The sequence below is a fragment of the Solanum verrucosum genome, unplaced genomic scaffold (assembly GCF_900185275.1).
Source record: "Solanum verrucosum unplaced genomic scaffold, falcon-dt-bn FXZP01000037.1, whole genome shotgun sequence".
NCBI lineage: Eukaryota > Viridiplantae > Streptophyta > Magnoliopsida > Solanales > Solanaceae > Solanum > Solanum verrucosum.
This window is the reverse complement of record NW_026020240.1, coordinates 950,214-964,735: the sequence shown is the minus strand read 5'-3', so window position 1 is coordinate 964,735 and position 14,522 is coordinate 950,214.

Below are 14,522 nucleotides of genomic sequence, written 5' to 3'. Positions count from 1 at the left end.
CATTGATACTTCACTTTCAAAGCATCCTTAAACCATCTACATAGATTTCTTAAGAACATGCATAATTTCATAATCTCCTCTTTCATAATTCAAAACCCACATCACATCATCATAATTGGAAAATATACGATTTATGTGGGTTCATGGGGAAAATATCATAAAATCATAGTATTTCATCTATTCATGCATAAGATACCATAATTCAATCATTTAAATCAATAATCAAAAGAACCCATGGCAATTGAAGAAAACCCTAACTCAATTGGAGAATTCTACTATTTGAAAATAGGAGAATTCGGGAACTCTATGAATGGAAAGAATCCATGAATGAAAACTATCATACCTCAAAGAAAAATGCTTTTCTTCAATGGATGAATTGAGACTTGACTTGAAAGCCTAGGTTGAATTCTTCTTCTTCAAGCTTTCTAGAGAGAAATATTTTGGAGAGTTCTTCGTTTTAGTGAATTGAGAAAATGATTTCTATTGGGAAATTTGTTAGTAAAATACTTATATAGGTCTTTAGATGAAGGGTAAAATGACGTATTATAGAATTAAAATAATCTAAAAAGACCCAAAAGTCCCTGACTTAAAAACTGAAAACAACCCACACTGGAGCTCGCACACGGCCACTCGTCGCCTCGCCAAGTTTGCCTTTAGCTCGCCAAAAATTATAGTAAGTTGGCTCATGGATTAAGCCTATTAGGTGATGGGGAAGGAACTTTGGCGACACACCGAATGGAACGACGAGCTCGACTTAGCTCGCCTAAAGTTTTAGAAAACTGGACGCTAAATTCAGGCCAAAAAGCGATGGGGGATTCCACTTGGTGAATCACCAAGTCACTCGGCGTTCATACCCTACTTCGCCGAATAGGCTAAATCTAATTTTGAGGTGTTACTATCAGAGTAAAAAGTTCAAGAGTCCTAGAACGTCTATAAATACGTGTCTAGTAGAGTTCCTCGTATCAGTATGTAGCGCACCACATATATAATAGTGAGGCTACATGACCTTAGGAAATTCTACCCTTCATTTATATTCTAGTTCGCGCGATAGAGTTTAACTCTTCGAAATTTCTTCTAACTTGTGCTTTTACGTATTTCAAATAATCCCTCCAAAGTGTACCACCACTCAGAAGGATGCTACAAGTACTGAGGTTCCCGCTCAAACCGATGCAAGTAATCTGCCTCCACTGACTAGGATGAACAGTAGGAACGGAGCTCGTTTGACATATCAGGGCAAAAGTTTTAGGGTTCAACCTGTGCATGTTAACATAGTTAGGGTTCCACAAACATATGTTCCTCAGCGTACCCGTACTACTATTTCAGAGGCAAAGTTTAGGGGAGCTATTCAGATGCTCACTCAATTAGTGGCTGCTTAGTCAGGCCGTAAATACACCAGAGTCACTAACTCCAATTCCCAAGAGTCGTCAAGGATCAGAGATTTCCTTAGGATGAGCCCACCAATTTTCACTGGGTCCAAGGTAGAAGAGGATCCTCAGAACTTCACTGAAACTGAGGGAGTTGAACTTTCTACTTATCAACTAAAGGATGTAGCACACATATGGTATGAGCAATGTGAAGAGAGTCGTGGTGAGGATGCAGATGCGATCATAAAGAGACATTCCTAGATCATTTATTTCCTCAAAAGTTAAGAGAGGTTAATGAAGGAGAGTTAGTGAATCTGAAGCAAAGGGAAATGAAGGTGAAATAGTATGTTCTCAAGTTTATTCAATTGTATCTCTATGCTCCAGAGATCGTTCTCGACATGAGATCTAAGATGAGGAAGTTTTTCTCTGGGTTAAGAAAGCATGTGAAGAAGGAGTGCAAGGCTTCCTTGTTGATCAATGACATCGACATCTCCAGGATTATGGTGTATGCTCAACAGTTTGAGGAAGACAAGTAGAGGGATAGAGAAGAGTACCAGAACAAGAGGGTGAAGTCAGCAGGTCATGAGTTCAATAAGAATAGGAGTGGAAATTGTGATAAATCTTTCTTTTAGAAAAGGTTATCTTGACATGCCCATCATCGGCTAGGGAACCTGTACTAAAGAATATGAATGATAAGAGGTTTCTGAACTTCAAAGTTCTAAATTCTCAGTCTCAAGGTAGTGTGGCACAAAGATCTACTAGAAACCCATCTTGTGGTAAGTCTCGTAGGATTTATTTGGGAGTGTCACGATGGAACAAGTAGCAGCTATAAGTGTGGACATATAGGTCACTTTCTAAGAGTCTGTCCGATATGGAAGCAAGGTAATAGTGAAATAAGGCCTAGTTTTCTTTAGCGACTCCATCAAGTAGGGTTGCCCAAATGGGTACTACATTAGGAGCATGCCGAAGTTCAAACCATTTGTATGCTGTGTCTAGTTGCCAAGATTAGGAAAATTTGCTAGACGTCGTCACTGGTATGCTTAAAGTCTTTTCCATTGATGTTTATGCCTTACTTGATCTAGGTGCTAGTTTGTCTTTTGTGACTCCATATGTAGCCATGAAGTTTGGGACTTGTCCCGAATGACTTCTAGAGCCTATCAGTGTTTCTACTCTTGTTGGTGAGTCTATTATATCAAAAAGAGTCTATAGAAATTGTGCCATCTCAAACTATCATAAAGACACCAGAACTGACTTAGTCGATTAAGAGATGGTAGATTTTGACCTTATTCTAGATATGGATTGGTTATATATTCTTGTTATGCCTCAGTTGATTGTAAAACTCGAGCACCCAAGTTTCAATTTCCCGATGATCCGATCTTAGTGTGGAAAGATAGTCCAACAGTGCCTAAGGGTCATTTTATTTCATACCTTAAGGCCAAAAAGTTAGACTCCAAGGGTTCATCTATCACAAAGTCAGAGTAATAGACACCACCCCACCGGCCAGTTTCAATTGTGAATAAGTTCCTAGAAGTCTTTCCCAACGATCTTCTCGGAGTCCCTCCCAATAGAGAGATAAACTTTGAAGTTGACATCCCCCCAATACTCAAACCATCTCTATTCTACCATATAATATGGCTCCAACCGAACCGAAAGAGTTAAAATAACAGTTAAAAGATCTCCTTGATAGAGGTTTCATCAGACCAAGTATCTCACCTTGGGGTGCTCCAGTCCTATTCGCGTGAAATAAACATGGTTCCCTTAGGATGCGTATCAATTATCGTCAGTTGAACAAGATCATCATAAAGAATAAGTACCCTCTCCCTAGAATCAATGATCTATTTAACCAACTTCAGGGTACCACTTGTTACTCCAAGATAGACCTCAGATCCGACTATCATCAATTGAAAGTGAGAGAGAGTGACATCCCAAAGACAGCCTTTAGGACCCATTATGGTCATTATGAGTTCCTTGTCATGTCATTTGGTTTGATTAACGATCCTAAAATATTCATAGATCTCATGAATAAATTCTTTAAGTAGAATCTAGATATGTTTGTTATCATGTTCATTGATGACATTTTAATCTACTCTAGAAACAAGGAGGATCATGTTGTTCATCTTAGAGTAGTCCTCTAGACTCTCAAAGACCGTGAGTTATTTGCCAAATTTTCAAAGTGTGAGTTTTGGCTAGAATCTATGTCGTTCTTAGGCCATATTGTATCCATTGAAGGTATTTGAGTTGATTCACACAAAATAGAGGCAATGAAGAATTGGCCCATACCCATATCCCCAAGTGACATAAGGAGTTTCTTGGGTTTGACTGGTTACCACAAAAGGTTTGTAGAAGGGTTTTCATCTATTTCATCCCTGTTGACTAAGCTGACCCTAAAGAAGGCTAAGTCTCGATTGTCTGAGGCTTGTGAGAAAAACTTTTAGGAATTGAAAACTCGATTTACTACTTATCCAATATTGACCCTACCAGAGGGCACATAAGGTTTTGTTGTATATTGTGATGCATCCAGAGTTGGACTTGGTTGTGTGTTGATGTAGAATGGTAAGGTTATGGCCTATTCCTCTAGACAACTTAAAATCCACACGAGGAATTATCCAACTCATGATCTCAAGTTAGCAACAATATTATTTTCTCTAAAGATATGAAATCATTATCTTTATGGCGTGCATGTTGGTTTGTTCGCCGACCACAAGAGTCTTTAGTATGTTTTTCAATCAGAAGAAGTTGAACCTTAGACAAAGAAGATGACTTGAACTGCTTAAGGACTGTGATATGAGTATCCTCTATCACCCTGGTAAGGCTTATGTTATTGTTGATGCTCTTAGCAGATTATCTATGGGGAGTACTGCTCATGTTGAGGAGGGAAAAAAAGAGTTGGCTGAGGAAGTGCACAAACTTGTATGGTTCAGAGTTTTCCTTATACACTCATATGAATGTGGTGTTCTTATTCTAAATGTGGAAGAATAGTCCCTAGTAGCAGAAGTAAAGGAAAAGCAAGACAAGGACCCCATTCTACTTCAGTTGAAGGAAAATGTTCATAAGCAGAAAGTGTTGACTTTTGAACAAAGGGGAGATGGTGTGTTGAGGTACCAAGATAAGTTATGTGTTCCAGATATTGACGGTCTCCAAGATAGAATTATGGAAGAAGCCTATCGTTCGAGATACTCGATTCATTCAGTATCCAACCAAAATATACCATGACTTGAAAGAAGTCTACTCGTGGAATGTCATGAAGAAAAATATTGCCTTTGTTGCTAAGTGTCCGAATTATCAACATGTTAAGGTTGACCACCAGAGGCCATGTGGCATGGCTCAGAACATATATCTTCCAGAGTGGAAATGGGAAATGATGAATATGAACTCATTACCGGCTTACCGTGATCTCGCCAACAATACGATTTGATTTGGGTAATTGTAGATCGAATGACTAAAAAAACTAATTTCTTACCAGTAAAGACAACTGGTTCAGTAGAGGACTACGTGAGGTTGTACATTCGTGAGACATTTTGACTTCATGGAGTACCATTGTCTATCATTTCAAATAGGGGTGCTCAATTCACCGCCTAATTTTTGAAGTCGTTTTAGAAAGGTTTGGGTTCAAAGGTAAATCTTAGCACCATTTTTATGGTCAGGTAAAGCGTACATCCAGACTTTAGAGGACCTATTGAGGTCTTGTGTGATTGACTTCATAAAAAAATTGAGATGACCACTTGCCTTTCATAGAGCTTGCATTCAGTAACAATTATCGCTCTAACATTTAGATGGCTCCTTATAAGGATCTTTATGGGTGAGGTGTAAATCTCTGATTGGTTGGTTTGAAGTTGGTGAAGCTGAGTTGATAAGGCCAGACTTGGTTCATTAGTCAATAGAGAAGGTTAAGACTATTCAAGAGAGGCTGAAAACTGCATAGAGTCATCAAAAGTCCTATACTGATATTAGGCGAAGAGATTTAGAGTTATAAATAACCGATTGGGTTTATTAATGGTTTCACCTATGAAAGGTGCCATGAAATTTGGAAAGAAAGGGAAGCTCAATTCCCGTTATATTAGTTCCTACCTTGTTTCAAAAAGGGTTGGTAACATAGCTTAGGAGTTAAAGCTACCACCAGAATTAATGTCTGTTCATCTAATATTCCATATCTCCATGTTTTAGAAATGTTTAGGCGTTCCATCACTTATTGTGCCCACAAATAGTATTGGTGTGAAATAAAGTTTTTCTTATGAAGAAATCCCTGTTCAGATTCTTGACCTTCAGGTTTGCAAGTTAAGGACCAAAGATGTTGCATCAATCAAAGTTGTGTGGAGGAATCAGTTTGTTGAAGAGGATACATGGTAAGATGAAGAAGATATGATAGCAAGATACCCTCATCTATTCGTCCCTACAGACACTAATGTTAAAGGTAGTAATCCTTTCCCTATTTTAGGTTTAGTATATATTCATATGTTTAGTGCTCAGTCTCCTATCCATTGGTGTATTTAAGTCTGTGCATTGTATTCGTGCCATTGTGCATTTCCTAGCTTGGTCATCATTCAAGGACAAATGATTCCAATGGGGGATATTGTAACACCTCACAACATTATTATGAGAAATTCGAATAATTTGTTGTAAGTATATGAGATTTAAACAGGTGCTATCCTACTTTTTCACTTATTTTAAGGTTCTTTACCAACCGTAAAAAGGGTATCAAAAGTAATTTAGGGTCATAAGGGACCTCTAACACTAAGTTAAGTTCAAAGTCTTTCCACCGGCTAGGTTCTCTGCATTAGTTCATGCAAAAGTTAACTTCAAATGATTATATCTTTCATCATATAAATAACTACATGACCCATAATCTATCAAATTAAAGGCCAACACGTATGCTTTCCCATGCTACTGACAATTTGCCAATCCAAATTTTGAGCAAAGAGTTGTTTGCATTTTACTAGAGAGACGTCAAATTGGCCATGCGCTCTACGAGGCCCGTAGCATGGGCACACCGTGCCAAGCTAAGTTTCCAGAATCCCCATTATTTTTGAATTGGTCGTGCGCTCCACGTGGCCCTGTAACGTTGGTGCACCGTGCCAAGGAAATTTTCCAGCAACCTTTTTATTTTTCAAAACTGGTTGTGCACTTCGCGCGATCCATAGCATGGGCGCACCGCACATAGCTAATTTTCAAAGGTTTAGATTTTTGTAATACACTCTATTTATTAAGTTAGGTCGGCGGGTCATTGTAAAATTCATCTTGAACGACCTAGAGATCATTTTCTCTAAACGTTTCTCCTCTCCTTCATCTCTAACACAAAGGTGTGTTTGTCTAATATATCTAAATAATTTCTAAGCAATCTCAATCTCTAATCACAAATTCTTAACATGATTCTAGCATCTAATCTTTCTTCCATATCTAGGGAAAACAAAAATTCATCCTAAAGTTCAATAATGGACTTGTGAGGTTCCTCTTCAAAGTTAGAGTTTTAATTAGAGTGATTCAAGGTATGTAAGGCTACTCATAGTGATAGACTATGTTCGTACTCACACCCTACATATAAAATTCAGTCAGTAAGAGTTAAATTTAGAGTTTTTACCCAAGTTTTCATGAACTTTAAATTAACCTTTTTTCTTGTTATTGAATTTTGATTCTTATCATTGAGATTATAGTACTTCATGTATTTTGGTTCTTGAATTGTTGTTCATGCTTATTTTATCATATGAACTCTATTTAGTTGAGAATTGTTGAAAGCTTTTGCATAGTTATTTTCATGCATTGACTTCTTAATCAAAGTAAGTTCAAGTATTTTAAGTTATTAGTTGAGAAGAGTTTTTAATGGAATAATAATGGTTCCAAATACACTATTATGTATTGAGAAAAGTATTGCTAATTCAAGAAGAGTATAAATTGCCCCAAAAGAAGTTTCAGTTAGTAAAGTAAAGATCAGTTTTCTCTGAAGGTCTTTTGAGTACTAACTCTTCAAAAATATTAGTATGAGCATTATTGCATATTTTTGGAGTAGTATTGAGGATCGAACTGGGTCCGAGTATAAATAACTCAAACCCTTTAACCTACGCCGCTAACGTAGATAGGATCGTGCTATTGGTTTGGGAGACTCCTCACCCAGCCTCATTAAGGGCTTTTCAGATAGATCCATAAGTTAAGTTTTGTTTTCCTATACTCTGGCAAGGTATAAGATGACTCAACAATGTGGGATATACGTTGTATCATCACGAGACTCATAGTGATGGTTGTCGGTTAGAGAAACTCCCCAAGAAAAATAAAATACTATTTTACAAATTGACATGCATTAGTTTATTCAGACGCAAACTTTATTTGTTTTATTACATTGCATGTTTTACTTTAAGTCAAGTTATTTTCAGTATTTTTTCAGCTCACATACTATTTTATTCAGCTTTATTACATACAGTACATTTCATGTACTAACGTCTTTCAACAACGCATCATTTTATAATATAAATATAAGTGCTCAGGATCAACAATAGGTACTTTGTTGAGATCACTACCTCATCAGCCTTTTCTGAGAGCTCCTTACTTTCAGGGGACTGCATTCATTATGCTTATTAGTAGTAGTAGTCAGTTAGTATTTTTGAGGTAGCGGTGGGTCTTGTCCTGACACCTCCTTCAGTTTAGTAGAGGCTTCATGGGCAAAGTTAGAATGTCAGTTCAATATTTTCTTGCAGACGTTTCAAACATTTTCATTATCTTTATTCAGTACTTTCAGACAAAACATGAGATTGAGCTAAATGTTTTTTCTTGAATGCTTATCATTAAAGTTCCGCATGTATGTGTTTAGTATTCCCCTAAGTAGTTAGCTAGGCCAAGGATTTATTTGGGACCAACAATGATTTCCGAGTGCCGAGCATGCCAAGGTTGTAGACTCGGGGTGTGATAAACGGGACCACACTATCAGGTCCGAATACTATCAGGCCCGAATCAGATCAGGATGATTTCAGGGATAATTTTGCACTTTGATCATTTAAGGTTATTTTTGTCTAGGAATTTTTTGAAGTTTAGTATATTTACACTATATTTAGACATATTTCACCCACGTGCTTCAATCTTAATACTCTTTGTTTTCACTAAATTATAGTGTTTCGACTTATGGAATGTGTTTTAATAGGTGCAAAGACCTTGAAATTTGTTAAGTATGGAGAAAAAGATGGAAGAAACTCTCAAAACAAAGCCCAAAGAAAGAGGGAGTAAATAATAAATCCCATCGAAAGTTTAGCCCCTACAAAAAATAAGATCAAGGTGAAGTTGTCTGCCTTGCTGCAGGGTGGGACATTCCCACCCAAATTTTAGGCTTTCCAAGTTTGACTTGGTGAGCATTTGAAGATATTTTAAAACTCTTCAAAGACTCTACTTCTGCATTTTAAAAAGAGTGTCCATATTGAAGAGGAGAATGCAGTTGGAGCACAAAGAAGAGCAAAAACACTATTATTCTAGTTTTAATTTTTAAATCTAAATTAGATTATTTTTCTATGTTGTTTATGAATTCTACGTACTTTGTAAAATCAAATACTGTACGGCTAAAAGTTCTTACTCTTGTATTGTGATCATTGTATGGACATCTTTATCTTAATTATATGAATGTTTAGCAGATTCTACCATTATGTTTTATTTATTTTAATTTATACTCGCTATTTATGACTTCGCGATCCATACAATAAATGGATAATTGCTAGCAGAACTCGAGAGAAAAAGGTTAGAAATAGAACGTGAATGAATTGGAGGCTAGGACATAAATAAACCTAATTTTCTCGCTTGATTCAGATACAAAATATATATATATATACATTCGGAGTAGTTTGCCACATCCCCATTCAACAATGTAGGTGTTAGGCTAATTTGAATAGGTGGTTATACATCCTGAGATATCATGACCATATTATCAACCTTATGATTCAATAATTCAATAAATATCTTAAATATGCTTAACAACTATAATTATATATGATGAAATTACAGAAGTGTCATATCCCTAAGTCTTTGTCTCTATGTGAGCAAATCTTACGACTCAATCTTCTTTACTATTATTACTCTTGTCGAATTCATAAATGGAATAAATAATCAAAACAAATGCTCTGAAATGGGACAACAATAATTATAATAATAAATACAATAGTGGAATTGATAGGTTGTCAGTAGCTAAATCCTTGTAGGAATGATAAGCCCGATTGTATTGACAATCACGTATTACTTGCAATCACATATACATGTGTGTGTTGGGAGAAAAAAAACAAGATTTTGACATTTTTTTTGGGGAATTAAAGAATCAACAAGTTAGACATTTTTCTATTATTATTGTTATTATAGTGTTAAGGCATGTGTTTGGTTGTTATAATCACAGTTAATAAATTCTATGTAAACTTTCAATAGTAAGACAAACCCTTGCGAAGTTGAAGTAAACCTTACGACATTTCAACCGGTACCAAAAAGTTTCTTTCATCAAAGTTTAAGGTGAAACCCTTGTTATAAATGCAACAAAAATCAATTAGAACCAATATTAATGGTAACTGAGCTAGCATCCCCAATCTCAGTACACAGAGTTATAGTTCCACTAGCAGAAACGTCCTTCTGATACTATAAGGTCAAACATTACTGAAATATGGGAGCTAAAACAAAATATGATGCAACTCTTGCATTCCAAGGGACAATTTATAGGTTTTTATCACATGAGGACCTGTAGGATCATCTATAAAACCTTTTGAACATTGTCGATACTTAAATCATATAGGGCATGTCAACTGACTATATCAGACTAACTATATTCTTGTTCTTGTTATATAGGGATCCATATTCCTTGTGATTATCATATAATCAATGGTCCTTACAGGACTACCTTAGAATGAGAATGGGCTTTGAGAATCCGTTACTTGTTTGTAAATTCATTGAATCATGTGTTATGACAATCATTACTTGTTCTTGAACTCTTTGGATTATATGTCAATTTTTAGGGCCTTAATATGATATATAAAGTATTATTTCATATTTAAATAGTTTCAAGTAATTTAATTAATATTTTGTCTTTTAGCAAAATAGAAGTACTTTGAAAATCATTATTTATTCTCAAACTCATTAGATTATATGTACGATTGATGGGGATATCATATGATATAACAAATTATTAGTTCCATGTTTGAGTACTGTTAATTTAACACCCCAAAAGTTCCTAAGTCTAGAACAAATCCGGAAAAGTTCAGAAAAATTAATCCGCAGAAATTTTATGTGTTTTATGTTACCATCTACGGATTGTGAAAATTTTCATGAGGAATAGATCAATCTGTAAAATAAAGTACTGAAACTTGCAATTCAACCTGGATTTCATGGATTCCTTTACGGACTATAAACCTTTTTATGGACGGTAAATATGTCTCATAGAACTAGACTTCAGAACTCGGGATAACCCTCAGAAATTCAAAATTTCTCTATTTTCTATGGACACTTGTATGACTGATAGATTGTTCTACGTCCGTAGAAGGCGTCTGTAGATGACCTCTGGCAATTTTTAATTCAGGATCATTTTGATCTTTTCCCTCTATTTTAATTCCTATACTATGTCGTTTTAACCTATTCAAAATAGGACTAAAGAATTTTTATTAGCCTAAACCTTCCTTTACACGCATAAAACTCCAAATTAGATTTGCTTTCTCTTAAGGTTCCTCTCAAGCAAGAATTAGGGTTCCTAAGCTTCAAGTCTCCATTCACTAATTCATGCCAATATTTCCATTCTAGATGTGTGGAATCTTATCAATTGGTATATTTCCACCTATTGAGTCCCAAAATGACCTCATTTCTTCAGTTTATGATTCCTACAAAACCTAGGATTTTAGTATTTCATGGGTTTTCAATACAAATAATTAGTTCTTCTTCATGAGTAATATGTTCTTGCATGTTTTTACTTGTGATTTTCTGTTTAAAATTATATTTCATCAACCCTCGACTTATAAATATTTTCATGACTCAGAATTATGTAATTTCATATGCATGTTTTCAGTTTATCAGATTTCATGATATAGATACTTTAACATAAAATGTCTCTCAATATTTTATTAGTTTTATCATGATTCATGAGCTACTAAGTTATTATCAGTTATTCAATATAAGTCAGTATTATTAGATTATTATTTCTTCAATTTAAAATGCACATTTTTTCATGAGAGTTTTACTTAGCACCGAGCAGAAGTAGAATAAGGGCTCACAGTCATCATCTGTCGGAGTTTTTAGTAGCAATCCCCAAGTCTCAGAACTATGTGCCACCGTAGGATTTAAGGGATCTCCCGTTAGTTGAGGTCGACTCCTTAGTCTTTTACAAACATTAACTTAGTGGATCCGCATTAGCTCAGCTTAGCCTTTATACCTTGGGTAAGTATATTAGACCCTTTGGATATGTATTATACATCAAACTTCATTGTAGTAGGTCATATTATTATGTGTTAGTGTTAGTACCTCCCACAATACAATCTCTCAATTGTTCCATGACCCAACGTTCAGTTATATCAGTACAATATATTATTATTAAATTTCATGTTATTTAGTTGGTCAATACATCAATATGTCTCTTTAGTTCATCATGTTCAGTGTTTATGTATCATCTTTATCCTACATACTCAGTACATTCAAAGTACTAATTGCATATTTTCTACATATCTCATTTGAAAATATGGCTCAGACATTCAATGCTCATGCCACAATTAATATAGATTTCAGTCAGCATAGCAGAAGTATTTTGTAAGTCTTCATCCTTCGAGGATGACCCTTACCTTTAACTATTTTAATTATGTTTTATTTCAGTTTTCAGACAGTTGGAGTTAGCTAGGGGCTTGTCCTAGCAACTCGTCTTAGTAGAGGCTTTCAAGGAGTTAGTTTAGATTAAGCTATATATGTTATAAGACATATGTATGTCTATTTATTTTTATAGACTATTTAGGTTTAGCTTTCGCACAGTAATTTAGTTATCTTTAGTTATTTCATGTTTATCTTAGTGTCATGCCTAACCATGAAGTTATCTTGGGGTCACTTGTAGCTCTAAGTACCGTGTCAAAACTAGGGAGTAGTCTCAGATTGTGACAGTTAAGTCCCTTATTATAAATTATTTATTGCTTTTTAGCCAAATAGTAGTACTTTGAGGACCATTACTTATTCTCAAACCATCAGATCATGTATCCAATCGATAGATGTTGTCATATGATATAATAACTGATTAGTTTCATGTTTAAATACTGTTAAGTCTATTATCATAATTTAATTTATTAATTACTTTTTTAGTCAAATAGTAGTCTAGCCTATATATATACCAAGTGGGTGATTATTGAAAAATAATTTAATAGTTGAGTAGAAGACATATTTGTTAACAATTGACATGGATGAATTTATGATATACTTATCTTCAGTCCATCATCAATATAGAGGGTAGTCGACGATTGTTAGTAAAGTAGTTGAACTTTTACAACAATAGATAAATTAATTAGCTAGAGATAATAATGTTAGGAATAACAAATGTTGGAATTAATGCACTCACATCTTGATGTTTAGTGTTCCAATATTGTCTCTTAGTTGTTCAATTAGTCTTTTAGAATTTTGTAACATATGTATCTAGTTAATTGTGCAAGACTTTTGGTTTTGCAATTTTAGTAGTATAAGTAGAGATGTAGTTGATGATTGTAATCATCTCAAGTGGTCTTAAGTAGCCTATATAAAAATTGAGCAATCTCTAAAGAATATATTCTCCTTCTATATTTCCTACAAATTGGTATCAGAGCAATTTTTCTTTCTTTATCTGAGGTTAGGTGAAGAAAAAAATATGACATTCAAAACAAATGAAGGTGCTGATTCTTCAGATGTTCTTACTCCTTTTTTTTTGTGATGGAAATGACTTTGAATACTGGAAGATATGAATGAGAACCCATTTGAAAGCTGAAGGTTTGTGGACTATTATTGTAAATGGCTATGAAGAGCAAGAAAATGATGGTGAAATTACAGCAATAGAGATGAAAAATCTTAAGGCTAAGTACTGTCAAGATGCAAAAGTCTTGAACAAAATCCAAGTGGGAGTCTCTAGAAACAAAGGTGTATGGTGACGAAAAGGTACGCACTATAAATATTTAAACTCTTAGAAGAGAGTTTCAAAACTTGAAGATGACAGAATTTGAAAAAATAGATGATATTGCACAAGAGTCATGAATATTGTTAATATAATGAGAAATCATGGTGATACTATTTCTGACCAACAAGTTGTGGAAAAGATTCTAATTAGTGTCACATAAAAGTATGAGTACATTGTTGCTATCATTGAGGAGACGAAAGATCTTTCTAAGCTTTCTATCAAAGAGCTAGTTAGATCATTTTGTGCACACGAGAAGCGAAGATTTTTTCATGTAGATCAACCCAAAGAGACGACTTTCCAGTCCAGAACCGATGAAAATTCTCAAAATTTCTCAAAAAATCAATAAAATAAAAATTGCAATCCAAAAAAGAAGTATGATCATGATGATTCTTCTAAGAAGGTTGAAGAAAGTGAGAAAAATACTAGTATTTTTTGTCAAATTTGCAAAAGGACTAATCACAATGCAGAAAAATGTTGGCACAAAGGCAAGCTCCAATGTAACTTTTGTAAAAAGTTTTGCCACATTGAGAAGGATTGTTGGCACAAGCAACGGGAGCAAGCAAATATTTGTGAAAAATAGGAGGAAGAAAGGGAAGAAAACCTTTTCTTTGCTTCTCAATCTGATGCTTCAGTAAAAACCAATGAATGATATATTGATAACGATTGTAGCAATCACATGATTGGAGATGAATATGCTTTTCTCTCAATTAATAGTAGCATCACTACTAAAGTAAGAATGGAGAATGAAGCCTTAGTTGATGCAAAAGGTAAATATACCATTTTGATCAACATAAAAGGGAGCGGTAAGAGAATTCATGATGTGATTTATGTTCCTAACTTAATAGAAAATTTGCTTAGTGTTGGTCAATTCATGGAAAATGGTTATTCTCTTGCGTTTAGAGATAATTATTGCAAGATTTATGATAAAATTGAGCCAAATCAAGTCATTGTTGAAGTAGAGATGATAAAAATAAAATTTCCTTTAGAATTTCATTACAATGCATTCAAAAATAAAGTTGTAGATGATTCATGGCTTTTGCACAAAATAT